Raw genomic sequence first — 7,879 nt, forward strand, 5'->3', positions numbered from 1 at the left:
TTTTTCCTTTTTCAATTCCTCTCCTCAGGGCTGCATTAGCTGACAGACAAGAAATCTCTCAACACCGCCACGTCTTTTATATATATTTCACAATTTTCTTAAGTTTGAGGAAAGAACGACAGTTTCACTCTCACTTCGAAACACACGTTTCTTCTCGCGTATGAAAGAATCGCAACAATTGGTCGACGACGTTTTATTCCGTTTGCCGCGGCGATCGAGAGAAAGAGAAAGAGGGCATAAGGGAAATTTGCTTGTTGAACAGAGGTGTCGGAATTTATGGGTTTTCGGATACGAGTGCGAGAAATCGATTGAGAAGTGGGGGGAATTGTTACAATTGCTGCGCGAGTCTCGGTTTAGAAATTGTTTCCTTCGTTCGGAACTTTCATCCGCTTTTAAATTCAGATTGAACGCTCATTCCTACGGGGTAGTTGATCCCTACACCGGGATAATAAAATATTGGAAACGTCGATAAAATTCGCTGAAAGCCAAAACGGAAATATATGAAACGTTAAGGCACATACGAGGAAGAACTGATCAAACATATATCTACCTTTGCTTCAAACAAATGAATAAAACATTAACCTATGGAAGCTGTTACATTTTTATTCATCACTATCGCCCCCCCCCCCTCGATATTTCAATATTACTTTCTATACTCTCCGCTATACGTGTACGTAGAAAAATCAGTGATATATTTGATACTTAACTCGCTCGTTACTTCATTCAAGTATATCAATTTTTCATGAGAAGCTTCGAATACTTCGAAACGAGCGTTACTTTACACTTATTTCACAATGTTATATAAAGTTAAAAGTTGAAAAAAATATCGAACAATATAGAATATAATTATTTTACATTCTTACACACGTTTTCTTCGACGATAAAACAAAACGCGAAACATGTAGAAAAATGTAAATTAACAGAATAAAGAATTAAATACACACGCGATGAAACAATATATAATAACGTCCTTACATTACTGTTCTGTTGGAAAACATCTCCACATTCGTGGACCAAGGGAGGTAACATCTAAAAGAAAACCCCAAATATCTAAAGATCCTCGTTTCCAAATATTACCACATTGCAAAGATTAGCGGGCATCATCGTGAGACGAAAATTTTCTCGAACGAAAATTCCACCGTACGATGGATTCAACCCCGCGGTTGGCGGCCTCGTTGTTCCGAGTGTTCTCGACGAAGGTCGTAGGGCGGAAAGTAGAAGAAGGAGAGGGAAAAAAAAAAAGGTGAAAGGGAGAGAGAAGCTCGAAGGCTTGATCGTCGTGGCGAGGGTGAACGCCACGTTCGTTCGAGGGAGAGCCACGAGATTAGGGAAGGGATGAATGGATGACGAAGATGGCAGTGGATGGATGGAAGAAATTGAGACGGGGCGATCGTGATGGCCGTTACCCGTCGTTCAACCGAGTCACAGTGGTGCCGGTCGAGTACGGGTCTTCTCCTGTTTGCCTTTCTTTCGTCCTCACCCGTCCAGGATCGTTTGCGCTGCTAATATTTTCGTAGCCTTTAGTTAGCGGCGCGAGGGGTGGCTCATGGGCGAGGGAAAAAGTCTGAAGTTCGCAAGTTCCGTGCGTATTTAAGCGCCAAGGGTGCAGACAGAGACGAGTATCGCGCTTCGAGTACACGCTGCAGTCGCGAACGCGTTTATGGGGATACCGTGTCGAACTTTCTAGGAACGAGGGTTCGACTACGGGATCGATTATATTGTAAGTTCATTTAAACTTTATTGGGAAGTGATTATTTTCGCACCCTTTCGTATCTACGGGGGCGAAATATGTCTCGTTGCAACGCTCTCGGCGAAATATTATATCATTGTGCTCTATGTAATAGAAAAATAGGATCGCTTAATGTTTAAAAGAACAGTATAACACTGCCAATCCTGTTCATAATTCGTAAACTGTGTATTTTGTGTATTATGTGAATATATTGACTTTTATCTGAATCGAAATTGAAACGAGATACACTGAATATTCGAACGCTTATGTGGAACTTTTTATAAATATATTACGTGTATTGTATTGAAACATTTTGAAACTTCATTAACACTGTAGTGAGAAACGATTGTTACGAGTATATTGGTAAAATTTGAGAACAACGAGGTTATTCTAAATATTTAATATATAAGAAGTTTTATAAATACGTGTCGCGCGTGTTATACAAAACAGTTAAAAATTTCATTAATTCTGTATTCAGAGACTAAATAACGAAAATTATCAAACATACGTAAATAAATGTTAAAGATAATTATTGATATACTATTTAAGTACTTTTCTGATCTCTTGTATTAAATATTTATCATGCAGTTTTAGATTTGTTTCAAACTTGGCCAATATAATCACGAGTCTTATTGAATTATTATTGAGATGTTAAAATGTCTTATATACAATACACATAATATATTCATAAAATATTCCTGTAAGTATACACGCATTGAGTTTTAATCAAATGACAATAACGATATCATGAATGATATTACAAAAAACATCACAAGCCTATGAAAATTTTAAATTTTAAATTTAACCAGAAATAGCTGGTAGATAGATTCAAGTTCTCTATACGTGTTCCAAGCGATATGGAACGCCTAGAACCAAAGGAATGCAAGTGACATTTTCCTGATATCGAGCAGATTGAATTTAAAATTTCGACGTGCTTTGAAAATCACGGGCAATATCTTTATGAAAATTGAACTACACAAGTCTTCTGGAAAATGTATGTGACGAGTATAGGGAAATAAAACGTTCTCAAGAACTGTGATGTAACCTCACGAAGCGAAAAGCTTTCCAGTTCGATGTGACTTTGATTTGCAAATTCATATTGAAATTAATTCATCACATCCTTATTTCCAAATCGACTGTTTCCAATGCGTAATGAGGTAATTTAGAGGACACTGGAACAGGTACTTTCCTAAGGAATGTGGAATTAACGAGATTCCAATTGGAGAAGGAATTATACGAGATATTGATTGCTCGGTGAACACGAGTGTAATATGCTTCTTAACACGTTCGCCGCGCCTTGGATCCAAGTCAGCACGCGTGGAATGCAGACGACATTATCTCGAATAATTGAAAAATCTCTAACAATCTTGAAAAATTGAGAACGAGACACGATATACGTAATTTTGTGTAATTTAATTACAAAAATATGACGAATTTTCAATTAAAGAAAAGAATTCTGAAAAAAATTCTTTAAAAAATACCTTACATATTAGAGATACTAGAATTGAAACAATCGCCAGAGAAAATCCTACAACATCACACAAATATCTAATAAAAATCAAATTCAATTGTCTTTGCATACTATGATTGTGCTTGTTTGTTAAAGAAAATTGCAAGACTTTAAAAATCAAAGCGCAAAAATTTTTTAATCAACTGTTCAGAAAAGAATTCGTATATCGTAAAAATTACAACGTAATTAACAACGTAAATTGTTTTATTTTCTATCGAATAATTTTAATAGTTTTAACACCAAGAGGCATGTGATTCTCACATTCCATGCAACCCCAATTAGTAATAATGAATTCCAAGCATAATGCAGATGTATTGGAGACTATAGAAGAGAATAATAGGAAAAATAGGGTATTGGAAGCTCAGAGACAATCAGTGAGGTAGTTATAATGGAAACGATCATTATTCGTGATTATTAGATTGTGGACTCTTATTATTAAAAATATAATTGAAATAAAATAATATCTGGATTACGTACCAAATATTGTGTTCTATGCATTTTCACTAAATTTTTCATTTTCATTAAATTTTTTATAAGTACATAAAAATTTACGCTCTAGTGATCATTTTTCTTCAGGAAAGTAAAAGAACAAACAGTAATTTCTCTTCGAGTTCAAAATATTTTAATTCCTTTGAAGAAAATATCCATCATACTGCTCAATTTCTCATAAAATTAATAAAAATAAAATTGATAAATAATAAATCTAATAAATTGATAAAATAATAAATAATAAATCTAATAGATTAATAAAATAATGAATAATAAATCTAATAATATTTCTTATATATAATAAAATAATATTTCTATATTAAAATAAAATAATATTTAATTATATTTATATTATTAAATAATATTAATATAATATTTAATATAATTTAATATTAATATTAAATAATATTTAATTATTAAAATAATATTTATAATAATATTTCTCATATTAACTAATTTCTATCTGTAATTATAGAAAAATTGTCCTGCTTGTTAGATAAACAATCTATAGATTAACGATTAAAATCTGTTGAACAAAAATTTGTCCAGCAAAAGAAATTACGAATCTCGTGATCTAACATCTGCACTGACAAATTGCGAATAACGTCGGAAGTAAAGAAAATCTATTTTTTTGTGTCCTTATCAACCTCGCGGTTATAGGGAGAAACATATTGAAGCAAAAAGAAGCTATTCACTATCATGGATGCGCGACAATAATATCTGATAGACCCAACAAACAGAGCCAATGGTGCAAATGTGCAAAAACCATTTGACTAGCGGACTCCTGTCCCATAAAAACCTATGCAATAATCCTCTTCGGTTACGATCCTCTAAACAAGCCTTTCCGAGTCCAGAGCCCGGAATAACAACAAAGAAAAGGTAAAAGCAACGTATGACAAAACCGATACACAACGATTCGGTCTCGTCGCGATTGATTCGACTTCTATCAAAGAAAGGAACGCTCTCGCTAACGACAACGTACCAACGTCATCGCGTTCCGACAAAAAAAGTAGAGTGAGTACGTACCACGCGCCGCCTACGAGTTGACGGATTGGCAATCTGGAAAAAAGCGTATCAGTTGGAAGGTACTGCGGTGAGAAAAAGGCAAGAAAAAGGGAAAAAAAAGGAAGGGAGGAACTATATTTTACATCGTCCTGTGTGGAAGCAACAACGCCCACGCGGGATACGTCCGTTAATGAAAGGAACGTCACTGTTCGCTGCAACACGGCGAATATGATCTCAACTGTTAGGTCAGGTAAACTGATAAATTCGTATCTCACATCTCGTGGATGATCCAGTCACGCGCGCGTGTGATTTAAAATTGAATGTTTCGTACATCCACGCTATGAAAATTTAATTTTCATTGATACGCTATCGCTTATATAAGGAAATGATTTAAAATCATCGATTCGTTTAGAATAATCACTAGCTCCAGATTTTGACCTGAACAATTAATTAATGATCTTTTGCTCTTATAAATGTAAACGTAAACGTAATTTTGGTTGTAGATGGTAAGTTAATGCTTTATGAATTAATTCAGCATGATAGTCAGTGTGATTTCAATTGTCGGAGATGTTTGGCTAAAATACTCTCATTAATGATCGAGTAATGATGTACATGAGTGATTCATTTAATCCTTGTATAATCTACAACATTGACTCGAAATTATATCTATATATCTACATTTCGAACAGTTGATTTTGCGCACCTATTGCTTCGACTATGTGATTGATTTAGAACAATTAGAAGGCTCAGAAACTAATGAATGTAAGTCATATAAAAAATAACATCTATCCTACTAATATATATTTTCTCTGTTAAAACTTGCAATCTGTGAAGCAGTTTATATAATATCGTAATAATTATAATGATCACATTACAATTAATAAACTGTTAATCGATAATTTCAAATGAAGGGATATTTTAATAAAAGTACATTTGCATCAACGCAAATAGTGTTTAATGAGGAATAACTTATGCTGATTGGCTCTTAAACCAATAATCAATTAAAAATAATCCTTCTCTCTTGTAACTAAGCAAAATTTTTGTTATAAAGAATTAACTAACGTTTTGTGAATTAATTCGCTATAAAAAGAAAAGATACATATTTCCAAAAAAAAAAGCTGTCAAACGAGATAACAAATCATTCCAGGGACAATAAATTTTGACACATTGGCTGCCACGAAAAAATTTATATGTTTCGACGAAACGTTCTCAATTTTCAAAAAATATTACACTTGTTCATAAAAGTGAAATGAGAGCGCCATCTCATTGTATGTCATTTAAACATTTTTTTTTTTTTCTTCTCTGTGACACTCATTTTAATTTAAAATAATTGTAGAAATAGAAACATCGATCGCCGATCACAGTGGCAGTGTGTTATTCAATATAATCGTCGTATTTCATTTTTCTTGAAGCGCATTTCCGTTTGGCGTGATACATAGCGTTCAACGAACCGACAGGCCATTCTCTATCCTAGTTTTTTGCCCGCGTGCGGGTAAACAACCTGCTCGCACGTTTCCACGACTGTTCTTGACAATCGGAAGATGCATCGTACCGTTTGCTTCGGTCCAATTGTTGGCAACAACGTTCTCGCGACCTCTCGATTCTTTGCGATAATCTTTCTGTAGTATGGGACCTTACACATAGAGGTCAGAGGTCTCGCGACTTCAAAGAGTTGTCGATGACAGATGTCGCTTAATGTACATTTCACCTCTGAATTTATAAATGGAAAAAGGGCGAGCTACGTATGTAGTAAAAATTGAATGATCTCGAATGAGAGTCTACGTTACATTTAGCACACGAACGCTTATATCATTTTAATTTGACAATAGTTCCACGTGGTAATCAAATTACCATTCTCAAACTTAATGTGAATCTCTATTTTTCGAATTTTAATATTTCTCATCGAGTCTTAATATCTGAATGTTATGTTATCAGAACAGAATAGAAACTCGTCTGTTACTAGTAGATAGAAAGATAGAGAGTCACTCTATTTTGATAATATAACGTTCGAACAATAAAGATTCAATTAAGGAAAGCTCAACTTTACATAAAGAAATTATTATATGATCTATATAATTTTCTTTATGTTTACAATACACGAAAAACATAAAATATTAAAGTTACTTCTTCTAAATACTAAAGTTAACTTCTTCCATAAATTTTACACACAATGTGCTTATTTTTTTCTATTTTACATCAACTTTTGACGAATTATTTGCAATAAAACAAGCTTCATAAAATTATACTATACTGATAACTGAATCTGGACCAAATTGTAACGTAAACCCTTATTGCAAATCACCATCCAATTCCAGATTGATTTTCGTCTCGATTTGAGCCATAGAATCTCTCTAATCCCATTAATACCATAACTTAGATCCCATCTCTGATTATAATGAATGTAACTGTAGAAATGTATACATTTTCAATTGCAGATATGTGTTATGTTATTCATATCAATCTCCTATGTTTTAATATCACGCCAGTATTATATTCTCATTAATTATTAATGCATTATTCAGGCACGCAATGTTTTCATATCAATATTATTGATATAATACAAGAAAATCTATATTGGAATAATAGATAAAATAGACAATACAGTGTTATTAGTCGTGCGTGTAATAAATATCTATAGTCGCCATGTCCGTCGAAAATTATACATACTATAATCAGTCACTCATGTCAACTTGGACATTTTATTTTACGACATGATTAAGTGACTAGAGAAACAAAAAAGCATGCGACTCACGATCAGATACGAAGAACGTTGTCATAGTTGTGATTCAGGAGAAGTCATCGTCGAGTCCATTGTGAAATAAGGAACGCCGAATCACACAACAAAATGTTAACTATCTGAAAAGTTTGAAATAATGAAATAATAAAGTGTTTAGTAAAGAAAAAATTTCAATAATATTGAACTAACCACAAATTAAATTCTCAATTAAACTTTATTTCTTGATTAATGATAATCAATATAAAATACAGAGCATGGAGTCAAATGTAATGCAAAATATAAAACTATTTTCAAAATGCAAGTAAAGTTTTTTTTCAAGAAGGGGAAGTAATGAGAAATCTTTACAAAAATTAAAAATATTATTTATTTTTGAAATGACACAGTCATGATTGTTCAAAAAATTTGAGAT

This window comes from Frieseomelitta varia, unplaced genomic scaffold (genome assembly GCF_011392965.1).
Source record: "Frieseomelitta varia isolate USP_RPSP 00005682 unplaced genomic scaffold, Fvar_1.2 scaffold_64, whole genome shotgun sequence".
NCBI lineage: Eukaryota > Metazoa > Arthropoda > Insecta > Hymenoptera > Apidae > Frieseomelitta > Frieseomelitta varia.